The sequence below is a fragment of the Mauremys reevesii genome, linkage group 10 (genome assembly GCF_016161935.1).
Source record: "Mauremys reevesii isolate NIE-2019 linkage group 10, ASM1616193v1, whole genome shotgun sequence".
In the NCBI taxonomy this organism is placed as follows: domain Eukaryota; kingdom Metazoa; phylum Chordata; order Testudines; family Geoemydidae; genus Mauremys; species Mauremys reevesii.
This window is the reverse complement of record NC_052632.1, coordinates 36711903-36738456: the sequence shown is the minus strand read 5'-3', so window position 1 is coordinate 36738456 and position 26554 is coordinate 36711903. Positions and strand designations below refer to the sequence as shown.

At 46.2% G+C, this 26554-nt stretch overlaps 1 protein-coding gene across 8 annotated transcripts in view; it reads left to right on the top strand.

Annotated features, from left to right (window-relative positions):
* LINGO1 (leucine rich repeat and Ig domain containing 1) overlaps positions 1 to 26554 on the top strand; it is a 487413-nt gene that overhangs the window by 180944 nt on the left and 279915 nt on the right. For all 8 annotated transcript variants that reach the window (XR_005585646.1, XR_005585645.1, XM_039492410.1 and 5 more), the window contains one exon: positions 7329 to 7371. The gene's annotated coding sequence lies outside the window, so the exon portion shown is untranslated. The remainder of the gene's footprint in view (positions 1 to 7328; positions 7372 to 26554) is intronic.

Below are 26554 nucleotides of genomic sequence, written 5' to 3'. Positions count from 1 at the left end.
CATCAACCCATGACTGGCTAGTCCTAATGTAAATCCGTCTTGGGGGTGTTAGTTGCTCCTTTATTGCCACTGAAAGGCCAGTTATGGGTGTCTCCCATAACATATTTCAGTAACACACACACAGCAGAACTTCCTAACTTCAGATACAATATATATAATTCAACAGGATAGTAATGTTCAACAGATCATGACTTCTCAGATGATACCTTACAAGGCATACTTTGTACAAAACATATCATAATCATATCCCAGTGGTGAATGTGAAGGTACCGAGTGTCACCAGGGTATGTGCCAGATTTGGGCAGCGATACAGGATGATGTGTGCTGGATTTGGGGGAAGGCTGCAATACCTCGGTTCTGATTGACTGTTGCCCTCTAGATAGAATGAGGGATCTATTACTTGAACTTGCAGAGGAGATCTTCTTTAGCTCAGGTGGCAGAGGCCTGTGTTCATGAAACTGAAGGAGTAGGGTCCTGGCCCCAGCTGTATTTGTGTGCCTGTTGCCTATAGGATGTGGTCAGGTTATAGAGTTCCATAGTTCTGTGGCTGGATTTGGCCGATTGCTCACTCGGAGCGGGGTTTAGCGGTTGACTGATCTCTGACGCTGGTCTGGATTCATCAAAGGGAGAAGGGCTGAATATCTTCCAGTGTTTTGAACCTTAAATTAAGGGCCTAGCTATCTACTGACATTCCCAAGGAGATCAAATTGAACAATTTTAGTGTTGATAGAAAAGTTGATAGGATGATAATGGCTCCCGCCAGTATTTATGAAGTATTGATTTTTAAAAAAATATGTTTTCCTCCTAAAAATTAAGTGAATTTGATGCCAGTAGAAGGTACCAGCTTGACAGCCCCAAGGCCCCCCTCCATCCATATAACAGATACCAGCAGTGGAAATGTCTTCCACACTGCCCCCTACTGGTGTGTCTTAACCCTTTCCCAAAGTACAGCTATCTGTAGGAGTGAGGGGGAATCCAGCTTCCATTGCTCCCTCTTAGTTCTCCAGCGAGATTGCCAGCAAGGAAAGGAAACCAGTTGTGATGGTGGCACCTGGTCTCCAGCAGTTGCAGAACTTCAGCAGGTGACTGTGTTTGGCCTCCACCAGCCTGGTCCAGAGTCAGATCAGGCACCTAATTATCTGAGATCATGTTTTCAATCATCATTCCCTCAGCCCTCGTGTGCTTGTGCCATCTCCCGGAATGTTTGTTCTCTCTATGGCCAAGTGAGCACTTGCATGGTGGCCCATTGGGTGGCCTGCTTTTGGAGGGAAGGCAGCCTGTTCTGTCCCCATGCTGCACACTCACTTGGTAGCTATCAGCATGCGGGTAGACATGGATTGTGCAGTATCTTCTAACCCTGTTCTTTACCTACAGCATGGGTTTCCATTCCAAACTAGGCAGTGCCATATGAGCCAGAGGAAGGGGTAGGTGGCCAGCACCCTAGGTAATCAGCTGCCTTGGTATCTTCATGCTGTACCTTCCACACAGCCATGCCTTGGTGCTCTCTGTTTTTTGTAGATTGTCCCTTGTGCAGTACCTCTGCAAAACCCTCCCTCTACCCATAATACCAAATCTATTAATCAGCTTCTCAGTCTCCTGCTGCAGGGCTTATAACCAGCTAACAAAAGCAGCATTGGCAGCTGCTCCCCTAAATGCTCTCTCTGGAAACACATCTGGATCAGCTGGGCAACTTTTCAAAATCAGGAGAGCATATAGGAGGGGATTGGCTATGGGGTGGGGGCAGGGATTTGCGGCTGCATCCCCTGCCTCTCAGAGACTCATTTTGAAAATTGCATTGGAAGCCGATAAGTTTAATGTCTGTTTAATCAAGGTAGCCCGAGAGAAAGAGGGGAAGGGAGAAAGAGCTCTGCATGCGGTGTGTGAACGGGTTCACTTCATAGTCAGGGGGGGAAAGAACTAGAAGGGCTGTGAAAAGCTATTTTTTCCTCTTTTAATTTTTTAAAAGCTCCTCGCCTGGTGAGAGGGAAAGCTGAGTTAATTATATTGAGTTTATCTCCTCCGTTTTGGTCTGAGATCAATCTTAACAAATCTTACAGCTCCCAGTGTTTGCAAAAGGCAGGGAGGGGCGGCGGGTGAGAAAAGGCCCAATTTCCTTTTGCTAATGTGATCACACTGCCACCTGGCAGGAGAACCGGTGCTGGGCGCTCTCCCTCTGCTGCTCGCTCTGCCTGGCAGCATGCCGAGCAGGCTGGGGCAGGACTGTGGGGAAAGCATGGCAGGTTTGCAGGATCACAGAGAGGCCGCACAGCTGCCCGGTCTCCTTTAGATGCTGTTTAATTCCCAGCAGTATTAACTAATTCAGGCAAAAGTGGTGGGGGAAGGGAGAAGGAGACTAAAGCAGAGAGTTGGTGGCAGTTTTTCCTTTCTTGGGGCTTGTTAAGGCTGTCTTGCTGGGTACCTGGCTGTCAGATTCGTGGCTCTGGAGCTGTGGCTGTGGGTCGGTGCTACACGGATGCTCTAGAGAGCCTGGTTTCTGACTCTGAGTGATCTTGAAGAAATGACTCCCCATTTCCACCTCAGTTCCCTTCTTTGTGAAACAGAGAAGCTTCTCTGTTTCCATCTTGTAGGAGATGGCGGGGCTCAGTCAATCTGTATGTGTAGAGTGCTTTGAGATCCTGATTTATTGTATTGAGCTGATGCTTCCCAACCACACCTCTGGTTGCAAAGCCAGTGGTCGTCACCACATGTATGCGCTGCACTATGAGCCTACCCTCTTCAGGAAACTGGAATGGGAGGAAATAGAACAGGTAGCCCAGGAGTGTGTGAGGAGGAAGGAATGAGAGGTTTGAAAGGTCCTGTTGAAGGTGGCGTGTGTTTTGGGCGGGCGTACCCTGAAGGGGGATTGAACTCTGAGAGTGACCAAGCCAGAGGCCTACGCCCTGTGAATCCCTGGCAGAATCAGAAAAACTCTGCTGAGGGGAAACTGAGGCAGGGCCACCCCATGTCACAAGGGGGACCTCTGCAGGTGGTGACCCAGTTTCAATGAATTAGTGGTAAAAAGGCCAGTGGCTGGCCTACTCTGTCACACTGGCCCAAGCTAGCCATAGTGCTACAACAGTAGGAAAAATATGGAGAAAGCAACAGAACAAGAGAGGAAAAAAGCATTGTCCCTGAGGGAGCTCAGTGTGTCTCTGTAAGAATTTGCTGCCATGGCTGTCCCACACAATGGCAGCAGATTCCCAGAATTTGGAAAAGTGCAGTACTCAAAAGAAAGGCAATCATTAGTTACACCGCCCCATGCATGCCAGTACCCAGCTGAGAGGGTGGCTCTTTCTCGCAGCACAGTTAACTGGCACCACACGTGACCAAAACAACATGTATCCTCACGTGATGCTCAAAGGCAGGACTGGTTTGCTCTCTGATCAGCATCCCTTAGATGCTTTTCCATACAGAACTGCCAGGACACCCCTTAATGATGCAGTCCTCTGCTGAGGAATGTTGGGGGCTTCTGGGCCTGATCTCCAGAACCTTCCGGGGTACCAGGCACCATTTCTTACCACAGGGCTGAAGGCATAACCGGGTGGCTGTTTAGGAAGCGGGTCTTGCACGCAGGGAGCAAAAGCTGTTCTTTAAATGATAGCTCAGCCTGTGGGCCTCTGTTTTGATTGTTCTTGCAGTGACACTTTTTTTGATATTCTGAGCTTCAGAACAAACTAAACTTCTCCACATTGGAGAGATGAGTTTTTTTTTTTCTAACAGCAGAAAACAGAAGCATTTTGAAGTAGTGCCAGATTGCAAATGACAAATACACTGTCTTCTTCTTTATTCAGAGAACTGAGATGCTCTTCTTATAAATTAAAAAAAAAACAGTGGATATATAGGGGAAATGTTTTGGAGGCCACAGTACTGCTGTTACTTACACACGCGCGCGCACACACACACACCCCTGGTTTATTTATTTATTTTCTAAATCATTTTCACTCTCCTAGGAGGCTTTTTACCTGCAGTGGCTGGAGTTCAGGGTTCAGAATTTCTCCTGCAATAGCCAAAGACCTTGCTACTGCCCAGGGGTCGGCAACCTACGGCACGTGTGCCAAAGGTGGCACACAAGCTGATTTTTGATGGCATGTGGGGCGGGATGAGCCGCTCAGCCCGCCGCTACTCTGGGGTTCCTGCTGCTGGCCCCTTGCCAGCTGGGGTCCCACTCAGCACCCGCTGCTGGCCTGGGGGAAGGAACCCCAGGCTGGCAGCGGACTGAGACCCTGGCTGGCAGGAGCTGGCAGCCGAAACCCCAGAGCAGGGTGGGCTGACCACTGCTCTGGGGTTCCCGCTGCGGGCCCCTTGCCAACCGGGGTCCCCCCCCCGGTCCCACTCAGTGCCCACTGCCGGCCTGGGTGAAGGAGTCGGCGGCTGGCAGGAGTCGGCGGCTGAAACTCCAGAGTGGGGGCGGGCGGAGACGCTCAGCCCACTGCTGAAACCCCAGAGATCGGTGGGCCGACCCACTCAACCCGTCGCTGTTCTGGGGTTCTGGCTGCTGGCCCCTTGCCAGCCGGGGTCCCTGCTGCAGCCCCATTCATCTTGCTTCTGGTGGGAGTTCCAGACAGGGTCCAGGCCTCCGGCCCTGCTCAGCCCTACCAGCCGCCAGCTCCACTCTCCTCAGCTGCCAATCTGGGGTTCCAGCCAGTTAACAACTGATCACTCAGAAGCCTGTCTGCAGCTTAAAGTATCCAAATAGGTGCCACCAGACACTGGAAAACTCAGCAAGGAAAAGCCAGGGCAAGGATCACACTAAACTGATAAGATCTGCATTTTAATTTAATTTAATTAAAATAAAGCTTCTGAAACATTTTGAAAACCTTGTTTACTTTACATATAACAGTAGTTTGGTTATATATTATAGACTTATAGAGAGACCTTCTAAAAAACGTTAAAAGGTATTACCGGCACGCAAAGCCTTAAATTAGAGTGTATACATGAAGACTCGGCACACCACTGCTGAAAGGTTGCTGACCCCTGGCCTAAAGCATCACACGGGAGTGGGCTGAGTTACCTTTCCAATACTGCACTAGATGTTAGCCAACTCACCAGCTGTCACAGAAGAAACAATGAGCGAATGCCACCCACTGCCTTCCACTCATTGTGGGCTGGGGCTGGCATCTCGGAATCCCGAGCCATGTGCCCTGGTAGGTAAACAAAGGAAGAAATTATTTTCAGCAACGTTCTTGCTTCTAAACGTAGGACCCACTACTGCAGTCCACATGCATACAGGCAGCCCAGTTGAAGTCAATAGGACTCTTTGTGTGAGTAACGGGTGAAGCTTGGGTTTTTGCGGCTGCATGTCTAGCTGGGTTCTGACTCTGCTCACCTGTAGGCTACAAAAAAAGGCAGGCAAATCCTACAACGGGGCTCCCAGTTGTCTGACTGGTGTATGCCAATGGCTCCCCCACTCTCTGACCACCTGTAAAATTGAAAAAGATATCAGGATCTCCTCTTGTCTAGCCATAAATAAAAGGAAAGTAGTCAAGGCCCCATGGAACCTGCTTGTATCCACTCTCCACCCCATGAAGATTATAACCCTCAGGCTGAAAATCCACGATGGATGCAAAATGGGGACCTGTCCATTTCTGAGAGTCCTCGGTTAGGTTCACAAAAGTGTGCAAAATGGGAAGTCATGGCTGAAAAGACAGCCATTGGTATTTAAAACTAAGCACGTTCTGCTATGTCTGGGATCTTAACCAGCTTTAATTATTTAAGACATGCATAGAAATTCTGTAAAACTCCGTAAAAATCTATTGCTTATCATAAGAGATCCCAGTGTCTTTGCAGAGTATGTACTTAGCAATTAAATGACAGTGCACGTTCGCTCCAGCCATCTTGAATGACTGTATTTGCCTTTTGGAGTAGAATTAGTCCGAGGAGCTAAGGGTGCGTGTGTGTATCTAATTCATGGTTACTCAGAGTATGGCGGTGTCATTTCCAGTTGGGGTAGACACATCAGTGCTAGCTCTGCTTGAGCTAGTGTGCTAAAAATAGCAGTATAGCCTCAGTGGCCCAAGCAGTGGGATGGGCTAGCCACCTGAGGGCATACCTACAGTTTCAGACACAGTTGTACTTGGGGCAACTAGCCCATTGCGCTGCCGTGGCTACACTTCTCCTTTTAGCATACTATCTTGGTCTGAAGTCAGGCGGATAGTTCTAGTCGAGCTGGCAATGACGCTGTCCAGCTCCGGGATCTACTTTGACAGTCCATGCAAAGTGGGGTCACCCCACCACCAGTGACAGTGCACTATGGCATGTTCAGATGTGTCGGGGGGCAAATGCACCCCACCCATCAGGTTGGAGTATTATTGAAACAATAATCCTGTGCTACCCATTTCTGAACCTTAGAAGGATAGAAATGTTGGGCTGGAAGGGACCTCAAGAGGTCATCACGTCCAGTCCGCTGTGTGGAGGAAGGACCAAGTAACCCTAGACCAGGGGTCGGCAACCTTCGGCACGCAGCCCATCAGAGTAATCCGTTGGTGGGCCGCAAGACATTTTGTTTACGTTGACCGTCTGCAGGCACGGCCCCCCGCAGCTTCCATTGGCCGGCAATGGCAAACCACGGCCACTGGGAGCTGCGGAGGACTATGCCTGCGGATGGCCAACGTAAACAAAATGTCTTGCATCCCAGCAGCAGATTACCCTGATGGGACACGTTCCAAAAATTGCCAACCCCTGATCTAGACCATCCCTGACAGGTGTTTGTCCGACCTGTTCTTAAAAACCTCCTATGATGGGATTCCATAACCTCCCTTGGAAGCCTATTCCAGGGCTTAGCTACCCTGATAGTTAGAAAGTTTTTCCTAATATCTAACCTAAATCTCCCTTGCTGCAGATTAAGCCCATTACTTGTCCTACGTTTAGTGGATGTGGAGCACAATCAATCATCATTCACTTTATAACACCCTTTAGTGTGTTGGAAGACTGTTCTCAGCTCTCCCTTCACTTGTCTTTTCTCAAGACTAAACATGCCCAGTTTTTCAACCTTTCCTCATAGGCCAAGTTTTCTAAGCCTTTTTTTACTATTTTAGTTGCTCTCCTCTGGACTCTCTCCAAATTGTCCATCTTTCTTAAAGTGTGGTACCCAAAAGTGGACACCATAGTGCAGCTGAGGCCCCAAAGGTGCCAAGTTGAGTGGGACAGTTACCTGTATCTTATATATGACACTCCTGTTAATACATCCCAGAACCATGTTAGCTTTTTTTGCAACTGCATCACGGTGTTGACTCTTATCCAATTTGTGATCCACTATAAACCCCCTAGCCCTCCAATGCGTCTTGCTGTGAATGATCTGCCTGCTGAACCTCATTTCTGCTCTTTTGCAGGTCTTTAGCTGCAGCAGAAGGTCCTGGCAGGATTTCTTCACTGGTAAGTGCTGTGTGGTTTCCTTTGGTCCAATTACCAGCTAGTGTTGAAGCATCTGTTTGTTATTCAGCACTGCTCTGTGTGTTTGTTCACTTTCCTACACTGGAGTAACACTAGTGAACAGATTCACACCAGTGCGCTGAGTTCAGGATGAGGCCCAATAAGTGTACTGTTTGGCACAACACAGCCCCAGTGATTATAGGCTATTGATGGGATATTCACTCTGAGTCATTGTATCTCAACGGTCGGGTTCAGAAATTGACAACTGTTACTTCTAGGATTTTTGAAGCAATATAGAAAAATATTGAGGGTCTGATCTTCCCCTTATGTGCAGGAGTTCTGTGCCAGTACGGCCACTGACTTTGTTAAGGCTGCTCTTGACTCACACATGTGCCAAGGATTCCTCTCCTGTGGCATTTAAAACGAGCACAGAAGTGTGCACCCATGTAGGTGCAACAATTTTTGTGCCATGGAAAACTGGGCTGTTACCACTATTATTGCATGTCTGCGTAATCTTCAAAGGGAAACTGTGCGGGCATCTTCCGTTCTGCCTAGATACATTTTGATGGATGGAAACTGGAAACTTCAATTCAGTAATTGACACAATGATTTAAATAAAAGCTGGGATGCCTCTAAATCATCGTAGCAGTGAGGATGTCCCTAAGGGCTAGGCTTGGGAGGACCTTTTCAAAGATCAGAAGGCAAAGTGTTATGTAGGCGTAGAGCAGCAGTTCCCCTCAGGACCTTGCAAAGGAGCAAGGTTTAGATAAAAAACAAACAGAGCATTTTGGGTCTGTAAGAAAATGTGAAAAGTCAAAGAAGCAGGAGCCCGGCTTTACCTGTGTTGGACGAGTTGATGTTGTCATCTGTAACCTTTCCAGAGACAGCTTATTTCAAACCTTCCCTTACAGATGCTGTTCCACAGCTACCTAGTCCCTATATTTGTTTTCCATTTGTTATACAAAGTGCAGTAGCAAATTACACATGAAGTGTATTAAACCTGGCCACTTTCCTATCAATTGTAGGACTTGTCGATTTCAGCCAGAGAGGGACTTGGCTCAACTTTCAAAATGAAAAATCACTTTATTAAAAAAAGGAAAAGCATCTGAGTTTTTTAAAAACACAGAAATGCTGTGGGAAATGCTGCAATTTCTATGAATGGCAGAGTTTCTAATACCAAATGTCCAAAGTTAGTTGATATTTAGAAACTACTGGAAGGCAGGCAAATGAAATCTAGGTACATTTTTAATCCACAGAAGTTCTTATAGTATATTTTAATTATCAACATTGGTTTTATTAATAGCATAGACTGTAATGAGGAGTTCTGGCTAACATGGAGAGTTATTTACTTTGCAGAGTAACTAAACCTAATGATAGCGCAGAGCAAAAAGATGTTTACATATGGGAATGACCTCCTTGTAGAGAAAGGAAAAGATGAGGGAAAGTGCTATTAAAGCACATTTCTGTGCTTTGAAAACTAGCAACAGGAAAGATGTACACTTCTGATGTGGGGCCTCTATGTGAGAGGGTGCATGTCAAAGTCACCCCCTGTTCTGAAAGTTATGGTTTGCATGTGAGCAAAGTGAATACGTTTAGGAAATTCAGAGGAATATTTGTGGGAAATTTCTTGCCTGTGATCATGTAGCTGACAACTAGAGTAGATGGGCCACTGGCCTGTCCATATGTAATATTTCCCAAACCTCTATTCAACACTGAAAGGAATCCTAGAAGACTGAGTGCGTATTCACACTGTATCTTACCTGATGGTCCTGCAGTAGTGTTTATATGTAAACACTGACTAAAGGTGATCTCTGCTGGGCTGAATTTGGACAAAGTGGGGCCCACATCAACCAAAACATTCCAGCACCCCAATATCTCACACTCCTCACTTCAAGCTACCTCTTCCCTTCCAGTCTCACTCCATTCTGTGTCCTATTGCTCAACATGGGAAGGGGTGGCAGGGCTTTCCTGGTCTACTGCTTTGCATGGATTAAGTGGCCTCCTTGCAGGTCCTCTTGTTGTCTCTGCCCTGCTATGCTGGCTCACCTGCCAGTGTGCCCCATCAGTATTATGGTGTGAAGCCCGCAAAGGCTAAACCACTCCAGTAAAACTGCTGTCGCCCACCTTTGACTGGCTGAGCTGGTGAGGGCCTTACACTCAGCTAGATGGCATTGCTCTGTCTCTAATGCAATAACTTTTGAACAGCACCTCGGATCCATTTCAAATTGTCAGGGAATTTTCTAGGCATCAGCGGCCAGAATCCTATAGATTTGAGGGGAAATCAGAAAACCGAAAGGGGGAAAACAGGAGACACATGGAGTCCTTCCAGCTGCTTAGCACCGCCTCAGCTTCAAGCACCGGTGCAATTATCTATAGATCAAACAACTGGCTGATGGCACCCATGAATGCTTTCCAGCATAACCAAATCCCTAGATCATCTCTGCCCACCCTCCTAGTAAAGGTTAACACATTAATACCTTGAATGATTCATCTCCCAGACAAAAAAAATAAGAATTATAGGGGTGGGGGGAGCATGGGGTAGCGTGTACAGCCCCTAGTATAGAGGGGAACTGATATGGGAGGATGGGAAAATTGGACACACAGAGTTCCTTGTGGGGGGACCCTAGTATGGGAAGGGGGGTATGCAGAGCCCCACAGTATGTGGGGGAATGGGGAGGGAATGGGAGAAACACAGAGACCCTGGCATGATGAAGGCTATAGGGGTTGCAGGGAGTTCTTTTAATAGAGGGGTGTGGGCAGGAGTGGCACATAGGGAGCTTGTGGGGGGATGGAAGGATGCAAGGAGCCCTTGGCGTGTGCTGTGAGCTCAGCAGACAGAAGCAACAAAGAGTTAAACTCTCCCCCATCTCCCAGTTTAGCTGGCCTGTAAGTATGTCAGGACAGACTTCTGCAGCAGCAAACCAGCTGTCAGCGGGGCTGGATTAGCACAGGCAAAGTAGGCACGTGCCTGGGGCCCAAATTCGTGGGGGAGGGCCCCACACTTTGCATTTTCTTTAACCGATGCACAAACAGAAAGAACTTCACTCCTCTGCATGAGTAGTGTTGCGACGTGGCGCACAGGGCCGCAGTGCCACTCAGATCTGGTCCGGCTGCCCCTGCGTCATGACTCAGTCTCTGCCCACTCATGACAGAGGGGCAGCTGGGCCAGATTTGAGCAGCATTGCAACCCCAGGCGTGCCAGGTCACAATCCCACCCACTCCAGTGAGTGAATATGCCCCCGTGGATGAGGAAGGGGAACTAGTCCTCACACACCTGAGATTCACTTTGCCATTCCCAACAGAGCCAAGGGGAGAAGAGGGCCCCTCCTCCCCCAAACTGTATGTTTCCCTAGGGCCCAGTGATGGGTTAATCCAGCCCTGGCTATCGGCGCTTCATAAATGCTGATAGCTGGTGAAGAAGCTGTGCTGCGTTGCAGACAGGCGGGGTGGGGAATGTGTCGAAGAGTGGCAGGGCCTGCGGTCTGGCTGGGCTGAAGATGGAGGGATCCATCCAGAGTGAGAGAGGAGGGCTCCAGGCTGGGGAGGGGGGGGAGATTCTGCAGTCAGCAGCTGGAACTGGCTCAGCTAGAGGCTGTTGGCACCATCCTCTGCATGTGAGAGCCCCCTGCTGCGGTAGGGCCTTGGATCTCTGTGTTTAAGAGGATCCAGTTTTAATCTGCCACTGAGTCTGCTTTATTCGGAAAGCCTGTTAGAAGCAGATGATAGGTTTGTTAGCTAAAGTGCCCGGCTTGTTGCTCTTTGATTGTCATCCCTTAAAAATATATATCGCAAAGTACTGCCTAATGAAAAAGTGGGTAAGGCAGGGGACTGAGAATCAGGACTCCTGGGTTCTCTTCCTGGCCTTGCCATTGACTCACTGTGTCCTTGGCTAGCTCCCTTAAGACCCCATTTTCAGCAGGTGTGTGTCCAAATCAAGGTACCTAAATAAATGTCCTGTCTCTTCCATAGTTGCTGAGCACCTGCAACTCCTAGTCCCTTTGACCTCAATCGAGTTGTTCTTGACCAGGATAAATCCTGTGGCTGATAAGCTGCTTGCTGAAACAGCTTCAGTAGGTTAGCGCTGTTGCCTTAGCTTCCCCCTGCATAGAAGAGGAACTTGGTACAGACTGATACCTGTGTCTTTCCCTATGGGACATTATTAGCACTCTTTTCAAGGAAAATAATGTTTATACAGTGACATCAGACCAGCAAACTACTAAATAAGATGCCATTGGCTGGTGAAGAAAAGGCACCTAATGATGGGAGAAGGGACCTGAGCTTGAAGAAAATATTTCTTTAGAATTCCTTTTTGGGGTTTAGCAGGGTATGCTGTCTAATATCTCTGTCTGTTTCAAGGGAGGCCTTTTTCCTTTTTCTTTGTGAACAGGTTGTTTCTGCTGTGAAGCTGAATACAACATCTTTAAACCTAGTGCACAACCTAAAATGTTTAGCCTGGAAAGGGGCAGGGGCAAGAGTATTGAAAAGAAGATCATGTGGCGAGAACATTACCTTTTGTTAACAAGATCCCGTTGACACCGTAACCATCAAAATAAGGCCGTGGCCCAGATTCAGCTCTCTGGGTAAATCTGGAGTAAACCCACCGACTTCACTAGTTACCCCAGATCTGCTCTTGCATAACTGAGGTTTGAATTGGGCCCTCTATATCTGAAGACGTCTATGATACCTGGGTGCGTAGCTGTTTCTGATCCCACATGGCGACGTAATGTCTACTTTAGTTCTGACTGTATCCAGATTTTAAAATAGCCATGATCCCAGAGCGCGTCTGAATGAGATGCTGACAATGCAATGATGTCTCCTCCTCCTCTGAGAGTCGACCGTAGTGTTCTGAAGGCTCCAGTGAGGTTAGTTTGGAGTGTCTTCCCCACGCCCATTCGCTCCCTTGCAGCACAGTTCCACCCCTTTTGGAATGTGTGTGAGCAGACCCGGAAAATGATGTTCTTTCATCACACTGAAACAATCAAGAGGCTCAAAACATATTTACAGCTTGCTCCCGACATTGGCAGCCACGGCACATCGCCGCATTCAATCCAATTTACTGTCCCCGACGTGACTTGGTGTTTCAGTGGGAACTTTCTCACCTCCCTCTGATCGAATTCATTTAGGAGGCTGGCTGCCTTGCGGGTACTAGCCAGTTCATGTTCAGCAGAGACGGTGGCATGCTCATGATGAGATTGGGGAGGGAAGGCCCACCCTTATTAACACCTCAGGGCAAAGCATGGATGTATGTCCTACAGACCACACAACACAGAGGACCAAATTCAGAAGTGGATGAGTGGAAGTTAAACACCAAAGGCACAGGTAGAGGCAGATAAAATGAAGGGTTGGGGCTATTTTATTTTCCATCCTCCTGTTAGTTGGGGATGCTGGCACACATTAAATGGATTAAAATCTGGCTAACCGATAGGTCTCCAAATGTAATTGTAAATGAGGAATCAGGATCAAATGGGTGTGTGTCTGTGGGGCCCTGCAGGGATTGGTTCTTGACCCTATGCTATTTAACATTTTCATTAATGACCTGGAAGAAAACATAACATCATCACTGATAAAGCCTACAGATGTGTGTGAGTGGCTAATAATGAAGAGGGCAGGTCACTGACACAGAGCAATCTGGATTGCTTGGTAAACTGAGCACAAGCAAACAATATGCATTCTAATATGGCTAAATGTAAATCTCTACATCTAGAAACGAAGAATGCAGGCCATACTTGCAGGAAGAGGGTACTCTGATAAAGATTTGAGGATCATGGTGGATACTCAGATGGATATGAGCTCCCATTATAAGACTGTGTCGAAATGGCTAATGCAATCCATGGATACTGTGACAGGGTCAGGCCAGATGGATACAGGAGAGTGTTAGAAGGCAGATATATTAGTCCCAGATTAAGTAGATCCCTTTTCCCTGGGAAAGGTAACAGGGGCGGTTCCAGAACAAGCAGGAACTTGCTGGAACCGATTAAGTCAGGCAGGCTAATTAGGACACCTGGAGCCAATTGAGAAGAAACTGCTAGAATCAATTAGGACAGGCTGGCTAATCAGGGCACCTGAGTTTAAAAAGGACCTCACTTCAGTTTGTAGCGTGCATGTGAGGAGCTGGGAGCAAGAGGCACTAGGAGCTGGGAGCGGGAAGGCGTATTGCTGGAGGATTGAAGAGTACAAGCATTATCAGACACCAGGAGAAAGGTCCTGCGGTGAGGATAAAGAAGGTGTTGGGAGGAGGCCATTGGGAAGTAGCCCAGGTAGTTGTAGCTGTCGCGCAGCTGTTCCAGGAGGCACTCTAGACAGCTGCAGTCCACAAGGCCCTGGGCTGGAACCCGGAGTAGAGGGCGGGCCCCAAACCTCCCAACTTCTGATCAGACATAGGAGGAATTGACCTGGACTGTGGCTTCTACCAGAGGGGAAGGTCTCTGGGCTGTTCCCTGACCCACATGGTGAATCTCTGAGGTGAACAAATCTGCCAATAAGCGCAGGACCCACCAAGATAGAGGAGGAACTTTGTCACAATACATAAACGCGGGAATCTCAAGTAGGAATAGAGAGGATATTTTACATCTGTACTTGGCACTGGTGTGACAGCTGCTGGAATACTGTGTCCAGTTCTGGTGTCTTGTCCATTCAAGAGGGATGTTGATAAATTGAAGTAGGTTCAGAGAAGAGCCATGAGAATGATTAAAGGATTGGAAAACTTGCCTTATAGTGACAGACTCAAGGAGCTCAATCTATTTAGCTTAACAAAGAGAAGGTTAAGGGGTAACTTGATTACAGTCTATAAGAACCTACATGGGGAACAAATATTTAATAATGGGACAAGGAGTCCTGTGGCACCTTATAGACTAACAGAAGTATTGGAGCATAAGCTTTCGTGGGTGAATACCCACTTCGTCAGACACAATATTTAAAAATGGACTCTTCAATCTAGCAGAGAAAGGTACAACACAACCCAATGGCTGGAAATTGAAGCTAGACAAATTCAGACCAGAAATAAACCATACATTTTTAACAATGAGCATAATTAGCCACTAGAACAACTTACCAAAGGCTGTGGTGGATTCTCCGTCACTGACAATTTTTAAATCAAGATGGGACGTTTTTTCTGAGAGATCTGTTCTAGGAATTATTTTGGATAAGTTCTCTGGCCTGTGCTATACAGGTGGTCAGACCAGATGATCGCAATGGCCCCTTCTGGCCTTGGAACCTATGAATGGGAACACTGGAGAGAGAAGCTGCTATGAAGAAAGAGGGAAGGGAGATGTTAAGAAGACAAGAGTGAGGCTAGCTCAGGACTATGAAAGGAAAGGAAACCATGCAGATGGGTGTCTCAGAGATGGCATCTCATGTGATGTCTTGCAGTAAAGTTACTGAATAAAAGAGCCATGATGCAACATCTCCTGCCATCCTTCTGCCTATTTCGATCTTCCACATCTACTGACTGGGCAAAGGCCTCTCCAGAACTTCTCTCACTCTAGACATTGGAAAGAAATTAGGACTCCAGCATCCTTGTGGTTGATCAAGAGACTACTACTGTAGCTCAGTGTGTCTTTCCCACTAATCTTGCTACCACAGGTGAACCTGATGGGGACTTTTTGTTCTCCTTAGTGTCAATCCAAAACTGGTTGCTAGACCTGTTGACCCAGCAACAATGATAACATAATCTCCAATAAAGGGACATTCCCCTCCCGCTTCCCTTTGGTGCCTCGCCACACATTTGAGAACAACCAAAATAAAGACAGGTCCTGAGAGAACCATTCCAGGCAATACATGAGACCCACAGCATGTTGGATCAGGACTCTGAGAGGTTTTTGGTGTATTGCTGACATTCAGCACAAGTTTTGGTCCCCAATGAAACTGGGAGCTTTTTTCATTGGCACTTAGCCAAGGCTTAGAAAGCTCCCAATAGCTGCAGACCTCAGTAACAACTGAGTCTAACCTTTGGTGTCTGGTGTAACGGTGACACAAGTAGCAACTTGGAAATAGAAATGGGACTTGAAAAAAACAGATCTCAAGATCACCGAACTCTGGAGAACCGGGGATCTGGGTCTGAATCCCAACTCTGCAAAGGGCTGAGGCTGCAGATGTGGAAGCTGACTTGCTTCAAGATTCCAAAGAGCTAAACACTGCAGCCCTAACAACGCCATTAGGTTGGGATCTGCGCCAGTGAAGCCATGTGGAGATTCACCAGTTTGTGAGGGAACACAGTCTGCGAGTGGATGGTCTCCACCTCAGGATTGAGGTGCACTAGGAAGCCCAGTTTTGAATGAACATTGAGCAGGTATAGCCACCCTTCATGGAGATTCCTCCAGGGCAGACACAGTGGTATAACAGAAGTTTTGTATTGTGCCTGCAGTAGCTGGCATGTGGCCCTTCAGAGGTCTTAAATCTCAGATTCACTGAGTCCATAATCTCCCTAAACACTCAGGGCCAAATCCTGCCCTGATTTGCACCTTCTGCTGCTCCATTGACTTCAGCAGAGTAGCACATGGTATAAGAGCAAAATCTTGTTGGCAAGCTGCTGCATAAATGAATTGGAAGCAGTTTGAAGTCCTTCAGGTACTGGAAGTGGTTCAAGGGAAATCTCATGCATAGTAGCAGCGAGGAGTTAACTGTGGAGCCAGGATGCTTGAAAACTCGGAGTGCTCGAAAGCTGCCTCCAGCCAGGGTGAGAAGAACGTGCGTGTGTGCATATGGGTGTATTCAAGGGGACATGGAAAAAATGGTAGAACATTCTCCAAGGAAGAGGAACGGGAGAGAGGCAAGGAAGGGAGAGGGTAGAAAAGACAATGAAGAAGGAAGTGATGGGGAGAGTCACAGGTTCCTCCATCATCTTTTCATGTTCTTCCCTTTCCCCAAGTATGGTAATTGGCTCACTGCTTCTATCTCCCAAATCCTCTTACAATCCTCCCATTTCACAGCTCTTACAAGTCCCACCATGTGTGTTAGCAGAGATAAAGCTCCCCTCCCACACTGGGTTCTTTTCCTCAGCATTGTTACTCACAGTCTACTGTGGCAAACAGTCTTATTGGGAGATGCCCTGAATTTGGCTTTCTTCTCCCTAGGTGGCTCCTGCCTTTTTTTCTTCTCTTGCTTCCTCTCTGCCCCTTTCCCTCACTCTCTCTTTCTTCAGGCTACATGGCAGTCACATGGCTGAGATAAATGAGCTTAATCTACACTGCAAATTAATCACATTGTCATGCTGGCAGAGGGAGAGGCAGCTGCATGAAATGCCTGAATCTCTGGCTAATTTATCACAAGGCCAAATGCAGAACCACTCCAAGGTTTAACACTACTTCAGTCACCCTCTGGGTCTGGGCATGCTTAGTAGAGCAAGCCACAGCAAAAGACGCAGAAAAACTGACTCAAGGCTGGGCCTTGAGAGTTAAACACTTTGGAATGGGAGTTCCCTCTTGCAAGTGGCCTGGAAGGACCTTTTGTGTCTTGCCATGGTTTGCAACAGGGAGCAACTAGGCATGCTGGGAACCTCTTGCTTAAACCTGAGGATTGGAATTCATGGGCCCTGGTGCGTATCAATGAAATATAATGCCTGAAAACCATGATTGTGGTCTCTTGATGTGGCAGATGGGTCTATGTATATAAAGGTACTTCGGGTTGTGCCTATCTCGAGGATTAGCACATCCCAGGCATTTAAAAATACAGATAGACGCTTCTGACAATAAAACCTTCCCAGCTGTTAATACGGTCTTCACTGCTGCTTCCAGCATAAGGTCCAAAACCAACCGTGCTTCTTCTACTACTCATCCCATTGCCCAGAAAAGCCTGGGCCAACAGGAGAGGCTTTTAGGGTTAGCTGAGACGATTGCATGCAGCTCTAGTTGTGCTTACCATGAAATCCATCCTGCTGAACCCTGAACTTCACTGCTGTGCAGCAAACTGCCCCCTAAGGTTGTGAGTCTGAAAAGTATTTTCTCTGCAAGGAATATCACACAGGCAAAACTATCTATGGCATTTGCTGAATTAACTACTGTGGGGTGTATAATGGGCTAATGAGAAAAATAGCTGTAGTGACAAGGATTCTAAAAGCAGCGAAGAGTCCTGTGGCACCTTATGGACTAACAGCCTTTTTGGAGCATGAGCTTTCGTGGGTGAATACCCACTTCGTCGGATGCATGTCAAGGATTCTAAGACTTTCAAAAATATGGGGATATCTGCTAATGGTGTAACCTGGCGCTGTCTAGCTAGACTGATGTATCATAACCTTGCCCCTTAGCTGGGATGCCATTTAGCTGAGATGTGCTTATTATCCAATATAGTCTGCAGCATACTTGCAAGGCTCTGAGACGCTAGATAATTAAACCCTTATGACCAGATCCTCAGCTTGTGTAGTTTGGCTGCAGCTCCATTGACTCACGGGAGCTTTACCAGCTGAAGATCTAGGATACTAGAAATTTGAGCTCACAGTTCCTTTGGTTGCTCCTAGTGGTGCATCGAGGCTTGTGCTTAGCTTATAGGTCCAAGTTATCTGTTCTAAAAATCTAGCTCGTTCAATGCCAACCGTTTCCCTCCTTTTTAACACAGATCTAATTGGATGGGTCTCCTTATGTTTCCCATGTGATTTAAATTCCTCATGCCAGATTCTTTGCTTGGGAGTGTGTGCTCACAGGAACAATTGCTTTAGCTTATTTCTTGCTGATGTCTCCCTCTGACAGGAGGATCTAGGATTGCTATCAAGAAGCTTCTCTGTCTGATCAAAAGGATTTGTGCTGATGAAGCAATTCAGCCCAGCATAGTGGCTGGCCAGGGAGTGCAGATGTCTGTTTGATGTGTGTGAATTTCCAAAGATCTAATCTCTGTCTCCTAGAGGTCTGAGTCACTAGCTAACAAGACTGTAACTGATATTAACCAGATCCTTCCAAAGGTTTGGATTCTTCTGAGGGCTGGCAGCCCATTCTTAGCACCGGCTGCCTTGGAACGTGGTCAGTGGAAATGTCAGTCATACACTTAGGCCCACATCCTGAAAGATATTTAGGTGTTTAAGTCCCATTGATTTCAGTGGGAGTTAAGTGCCTAAATACCTCTGTGAATCTGGGCCCTGCGGTCCCCTAAAATAAATACATACATTTAAATGTTTTAAAAAGTGGTTTGAGAGAGCTCTGTTGTCCGGTCTCTTGCCAGTGAAAGGGTTTGAGTCTCAGGATGTTAAGTAGAGCTGGGCAAACTGCAAATAATTAGATCCTTGCGCAGATACAAGATTTTTTTATCCGCATCCGATCTGTAAACATGGTCTGCGGATATAAAGTGGATATCTGCAGATTTGCAGGGCTCTACAAATAATTTGTTTGACTAATTTAGTCCCTTTTGTTCTTTTCATAGCCTACAAACAGAAGTTAGATAAAACATAAACTTACTCATCTGGAAGGTTTCAGCGTAATATTATTTCTTGAAATCCAGAACCTTAGCACAAAAGTATCAAAAACTGAGAGAGAAAACAGGCTGCTCACAAAGGCAAAGAGAAACAACTCAACCCACTTCGCTGTGTTAGGCTTGTTCTTTGCAGACTGACTGCTGAAAGAGCCTGATTGCACACTTTGCTACAGAGCCCCCTAGTTTGCAAGCAGAACCAGGAAACCCCTCATATTTAAAGCAACAGCTTGTAATTTTAACACAAGTTTTCAATACACCACACCTTTTCCTCTTTGGTGTATCCACCAAGGAGCCATGATTTTCTCAGATTTGTTCATTGTTACTAATTGTTCAGTGAATCATTTTATCACAAACTAATTGGTTCAAGTAACTGTGTGGTGACCAAGTCATATGATCATTGTTTTCTGATTGGATTGCCCAAGTTTATGAATAGGAGGCATTTCTGAGGAAATCACTGGGGCTTGATTATCTCAGGGAGAGCATAGATTGTGGAATGGGAATGTTTGCAAATGAGAGAGCAGGAGATAGAAGCCTGATGAATGTTAAGCCACTTGGAATCTTTTCTAGCTCTCTCTTGAACAGGCAAGGGCATTATATTTGCATATATGCAGATTGTAAAATGCTTCCTGAGCGAGGACAAGGGGGGTGTGTGTGTGTGTGTGTGTAAGCAAGCCAGACTTCTTTGCATGTAAAAACTGCTAGACAGCAATTTCCACGTGTCACAGCTTGCATCATCGATCATGTGTGCACATACATGCATGGTCCTGATGGTAAAGGTTATGACCAGATCCTTGACTGGCTCATTTAATTGTCTCTGCCAGGGCTCTGCCCAAAGGAGTATTTTACCTATGACATGCCACACAATACTGTTTTATGTATATTGTCCGGTTAGGGTGACCAGATGTCCCAATTTTATAGGGACAGTACCGATATTTGTGTTATATAGGTGCCTGTTACCCCCCAGGCCCTGTCCTGATTTTTCACGCTTGCTGTCTGGTCACCCTATGTCCAGTGTATGGATTGAATATGTTGGCCTCCTTATGTATTTGTACAATGCTATGTGCACAGAGTGCCTCTGCCTACCTTTGTCAGTCATATTATCTGCATTATGCCCAGATCCCTTGTAACAGGGTCCTCTGCTCACCCCTCTGCTGCCCCAATAAAGCACAGAGAGGCTTCTCTTCTGCAGCACCCCTGACTTTATTTACACAAGTTCCCACCATCAGTGATACTATTTACAGAGCTTGCAGGTCTGATAATCTCCTCTTCTACATGGAGTCTGCCCTCAGCCTGGAGACTAACCTTCCCTTGGCCGTTCTCCCTTCTTCTGGCTGCCAGCCAGCCTTTATAGCCCTTGAAGCCTCAGGCCCACAGGTGTAGCCAGTTCTAAAGGCCAGGCACCAGACTTCTCCCCAGCCCCAATCTATTTCCCCTGATTGGGGCTGGCTGAGCAGGGGCTAATTAGGTGCCTTTGCACCAGCACCCTGCTACATCCCTGGACTGGGGTTTTGCAGAACACTGTTTCATTGCTGTGTTTTGTTAAATATAGCTCCATATAAGGCGGGACACTTATCTACCAAGTAAACTCATTTCACTTACTGGCCTTGCACTTTCTGTCCTCATTCAGTACAGTCACTGTCAGCCACCGAGTAACTGTGTTTATGCTCAGCCCTAGTGACTTAACATTGTGCATCTTGTTTGCTTGATTGCCAGGATAGTTTTGGAAGAGTCATCTTAACTGTGTCCCATTCCCAACTCGTGTGTGTGTCTGTGTGTAACAGCACCCTACATGTATTTTCCAAGTGCAGTTATTCAGAATACTGGTGTTCACATTCTGTCACAGTTAGTCACATGTGCATACTCCGCTACGAAGACTACTGTCAGATGCCTATATTGACCTGTTCTCCACAAATCGCCAACAAGTCCTCTGGACCGCTGCTGGTTCGCAGACTGCAGCTTTGGACCAATTGATCTAATGGAACCTTCTTCCCACTCTGTCACTTCCTGTCCAGAGACTCATGCCAACTAAATCTGGAAGGATCTAAAACCATATACTTGGGAGCTTACACGAATTCCACCTACAGTGGGGAGATGGCTTAACTCTCTCTGCATCATGCAAGAGCTAGCATGATTTCTGGTGAGAGTTCATACCAAAATGTGAGGGCTGCAAGAGGGCATTTGCTGTAGGATGCAAAGTAATGGGAAACCCAAAGTGCTGTGGTGGGTGGTTCAGTATGTGGCATTTCTCTGAACCATTGCCTCAGCATGGTTCTAAGAGGAAGTGTGCCGCTGGAGGCGTCATCTCTTGGAGGAGATGGAAAACTGAGGTTCTGGCAGTTTGTCACTGGCCATCAATAAGTTTAGGCTTGAAATTAGAGGAAGGTTTTTAACCATCAGGAGTGAAATTCTGGAACAGCCGTCCAAGGGGAGCAATAGGAGCCAGAAACCTAACAGGCTTCAAGACTGAGCTTGATGAGTTTCTGGAGGGGATGGTATGATAAGGTTGCCTACAATGCCATATGGCACATCTGAGACTGCTTTTAGTAAATATCTCCAATGCCCGGAGGTGGGACATTAGATGGGGAGGGCTCTGAGTTACTACAGAGAATTTTTTCCCAGGTGTCTGACTGGTGGATCTTGCCCATATGCTCAGGTTCTAACTGGTCACCATATTTGGGATTGGGTAGGAATTTTTCCCCAGATCAGATAAGAAAAAGTCACCAGTGTGTCTGTTATCCTCTGCAGAGTAGGGTACGGGTCACTTGCTGGTATGAACTAGAATAAATGGTGGATATGCTGTGACTGAACGTCTTTAAATTAAGACTTGAGGACTTTACTAACTCAGCCAGACGTTACGGGCCCATTACAAGAGAGGATGGGTGAGCTTCTATGGCCTGCAATGTGCAGGAAGTCAGACTAGATGATCACAATGGTCCCATCTGGCCTTAAAGTCTAAGGGTCTGAGTCACCAAAGAACCCATGGCACTTTTTCAAGATTTATTTGTACTTGATGTGTTTTGTCAGCACCCAGAATTGTGCTAGGTGCTCTCAGAACAGCCCTTACTTGGGAGTTTGCAATCTAATGTCTGGTATGACAGAATGAGTGTGTGTAACACCTACATCTAGTCAAAAACTTTCAGAGGGTAGAGATTTTTCATCAAAAAATGGGCTCTTTACAAAATGAAGCATTTCATACAAAACAGTCGATTCTTTTGTTTTTCAAAATAAAAGGTATGTTCTTTAAAAAAAAAAAAACCCAAACCTTATTTTACTTGTTTTTTTACTTGAACTTTATCTACATATGGCTACCAAAATCTTGTTTACTCTCAAGCAGCACAGCAAATTGATTTTGGTAAATCGAAAAACGTTAACATGTTTTGGGGGAAAGCTCAAAATTCTAGAAAAACCACAAAGGGTCCATTTTGAACATTTGGAAGCGAAAACAATTTGGAATCTCTGTGAAAAGAGGCTTTAATTTTTGACAGGTTCTAGTTCAGTGGGTCTCAAACTTTTTTACTGGTGACCCCTTTCATGCAGCAAGCCTCTGAGTGCAACCCCCCTTATAAATTTTCACTTTTTAATATATTTAACACCATTGTAAATGCTGGAAGCAAGCAGGGTCTAATATAGATTGCGATTGACAGCTCACAACCCCCCATGCAATAACCTCGCGACCCCCTGAGGGGTCCTGACCCCCAGTTTGAGAACCCCTACTCTAGTTATAACTGAGGAAGGGAGAAGTAAAGGTCTGACTTCCAGGGTTCCAATCCAATTCTAATCTAGATTATTGCATTCTACCTAGGAGTATGCATTTTCCCCATGCAGTCTCAGCTGAATATAGTGTCCTCTTCACTTCCTGACCCTAGTGCTGTATAGTGCTGCTGCGGGCTAGGCAACAGCCACCATGCGCTATTCTGTGGCTTCATTGCTGTGGTGGGTAAAGTGATTCTAATAGATAAAGTGTCATTTTTAAAGTCCTTTGGGATAAAAGGCTCTTGACTAAATTTACCATTCAGAGAAACAGGACTAGCTTGATCTATGTTAATGTAAATGGGAGCCCTAGACACAACATTCTTCAAACTAGACCCATTAAATGCCCCCACCAATAATCTTCCTGCCCGGGGCATTTCTCAAGGGTTTACTAATCCAAATGGTGCCCTGGCTCAGAAATCTTTTCCAACAGAGAGGAAAGGGATGAAATGTTAAAGTCCATGGAGGCACGTGTGTGGGTTAGAAGCAACCTTCATAAATTGCTTTTAATCCATACACTGCACCATCATCTTCCCTTGTACCCTGCAATGTGTCTGTTTAAATAGTGGACTAGTTATATTTCACAGTGCCCAGGAGAAAGCGATTGATGTTGGGAGAGGAAGTCTCTGTATTCTGTGGAGTCCTGGGAACTGTAGTTGACTACTTGAGGGAGACGCTGGGACCAACAAATTAATTTTCATTAAGGTATCTCCTGGGACTTCAGGCAGACTAGCTGATAGCTCCTTCTTGCATTCCCATGTGCCTTCCACCCTGGGTGGAGGTACTTCGGAGCCCCTCATTAACCTTTCTGTGCCGCAAGCTATGATGCAGGCTGCAATAATGTAGAATAGTGCAAATACTCAATTGTAGACCAAGCCTCCAGGTCTCTGCTGCAGAGAGCACTACTTCCAGTAATGTCATTGTCACAGCTGCCACACAAGGGTAGAATATTAATGGGCGCCAGTGTCTACTGGTGTACAGCCTCCTAGCGTAAGTCCCATGTAAGGCCCCCTGTTGTGTTCTATTTATTTTTTTTAATAGTATGTCAGGATCAGAGCTGGTTGAAGTTTTTTTTATTTTTTTTCATTTTTTTTTTTGCAGAAAACTTCAGTGCAAATGAAAGAAAAATAGATAAAAAATCAAAACCTGAAGCATTTTGATTCTGAGAGGCCACTGTGGTTCCTCATGGGAGTTGTCATGTGGGTGACTCATATTCCTGTTCTCCCCTATGGTCTGGGGCTTCCTGGCTGGAGTACATCTCCCAAGATGCATCACAGTCTCATCTCTTCATTAGGGGAACATGGCAGTTTCATGGCTGCAGTGCATCATGGGATATGACATCGATCTGGGGCCACATGCCATGAAAAATGTTGTTCAGGTGAACACACAGCTTTCTGTCAAAACTGTTTAGCTGGAAAATGTTTAACTGGCCCCAGTTGCAAGACTGATACTTGCTGGCATGTGTCTTTATGTACATGCTTCTGCTGAAATATAATGGACTTGTTCATGCTGAAAATTTAGGAGAAGTGCTCCTTCTACTACAACTGAGTAGGACCAAGCTATGTGGTGAAGCTTAAAGTAGTGAGTCTGAATCCTGTGATACTGCCTGCATGGGAAATAATTAGGTAACTGTGTCTGAGTAACCACACCAATTGCTACAATGCACTCAGAGAGAATAATGAGTGGTGCTACTTTGTGTGATTACAGGCACAGAAAGTTGTGCTGTTCCCCCCCTCCTCCCCAACTCTCTGAGGTGTGTTTGAAACTTGGTTTCACTTTAGGTGGAAGTTTAGATCAATCCTTATTCTGTCCAAAGTAGTTTTTCCAGTCCTAGCATGCGAGCAGTTCTGAGACTTGAACTCAAGACAGGAGGCTGACTGCAAAACCTCTATTTGGGTGCCATCTTTTCAAAGCACACACGAGGGTAGGAGATTTTGTGTCCATGCTTAGCTCCTGTGAGCACTGATACGGCATGGAAATTCCCTGCAAATACAGGCAGAGCCAGATCTCAGCTCTATCAAGCTATCAAATAAAAAGCAGTACATAAAAGTAAATCCCACTCATCAGCTATCTTGTAGTCCCACTCCTCAACTGCCTTTAAGGTTCTCCTGTAATGCTCTCTTTCTTCCACTATTAAAAAAGTTCACAAGCTGGATTTTCCATTCTGGTATCCAAATGTAAAGCAAGTTCTCCCTTCCATTCTCATGCTCTGTACTGTAATAGATGTGCATGCATGTATCACTATTGCTCCCCACTGCAAGGAACACCAGACCTGTTCATGTTATGCCACTCTGTCATTTTTCATGGCTGGAGGCCCACAGATGATATAAGCTCTAAAATGGGGAAGCACAAACAAATCTCCCTTTAGCTGACGTGGTTGATGTTTCTTAAACAGGAGCCGAAGATCGCTTAGTTCAAGTTTCCACCATTCAAAACAGTGAAGTAAGTTGGGCATGAGGTTTCACTGGCAGTCCTGATGTCTGGGCACCATGGGCCTGATTCTCCATCCACTCTGGTGTAAGTCAAGAATAAACTCAATTGAAAGCAATGGGCTTACACCAATGCAATTGAGGGGAGAATCTGGGGCCATAGATGCAGCAAGGCAAGGTGCAAATTCTTCCTGCCTGGGTAACAGAGCATGAACTCCTGCTGTCTTTCCTGACAGTAAGGCCTCAGCCTCCCCGTCACTTCCTGTTCTGTGGAGCTGAGCATGGATTATGTCCCCAGGAAGGAGAGGACATTGATGATGCCGGTTTCTAGTGGGGGTGTCAAGTGGCTGGGGTCTGTCCCAAGGTGTTCTCCCTTGCCATGTAAGTGCCCTCCAGCGTTAAGGGCTAATGGAAATGGCAGGGGCCGTGCAGTGTGTGCACAGGTGCAGCATGCTGTGAGAGCACTGATTGGTCTCTTCAGAGGGCCCAGCAGCCTGCTTACCCCACAGAGAGAGTGTTTTCAAACGTCTGTCAGAGCCTCTCCAGCTGCTGGAGCTTGGGAAAAGCCAGCTAATTGTAGCTATTTTCAGCCACTTTGCTGCAATCTCCTGTGATTGCTGCTGCGGCTCTCGGGCCTTTTAGGATTCAGAATTAAGTTTCCATAAGGACATGCACTCTAGGAATTCATTTGTTTAAATCATCTCTTTGCATACACTTTGCATACACTGGGGTACATAGCAACATGGCATCCTGCTAATATAACAGAGATTGCAAGCCTGACAGCTAGAAGCCACCTCTTAATCTGCCACTTGTGTTATTCTAGGTGCAAGTAATTGTGGCCACAAATAATGTGATTTTTGATGTTTAACTGCCTATTTCCACATGCACATCAGAGTTCGAGGTCTAAATGACCCCAATAGAACCTGTAATTGTCTGGGTGGATAAAACCAGAGGCCCATTTGAGGCCCTTTGTGTAAATATAGAGTTGAGGGAAATTTAGTATTTCTGTCCCATGGGAAATTTCAACGTTTGTTTCATCCCAGAGAGGACGAACAATTAAAAGGTTTTCGGAACAGGAATTCCCCGCCACCCTCCCAAAAATCTCGATTTTTGGAAATGTCCAAGTTTCATTTTGTCATTTTCAATCTAAATGAAACATTTTAACATTTTTTAAATCAAAATATTGTCACCCACTGGCGGTCTCCTGGGCAGTGCATGGGGGGCTGAGGGGTTGACTCAGAAGACTGTATAGAAGCTGCTTTTAAGGTGGCTGCTTCTCTGAACCAAACTCTAAATTCTCTGAGGCTTGTCCATCACTAGCTGTAATATACAGTGAGTTAAACTGTCACTTCAAAAATTTATGGTGAAGCTGCCTTACTAGTCTCCTTTTAAGGTTATACTAAAATTTAAACTCCTTTCCCCCCAAGGGGAAACTGCAGACTGTCATAGTAAAAAATGTCCCTGTGTATCAAACACCCACATCTATATATATATAGCACTGGATTGAAACGCAGACCACCACAAATGGCACCGCTCACGTAGCTGTTGATCAGAGGGAAGTCTTTATTTCTACATTTTATTTGTCATAATTTCCTGTAGCATAAAAGTCAGAT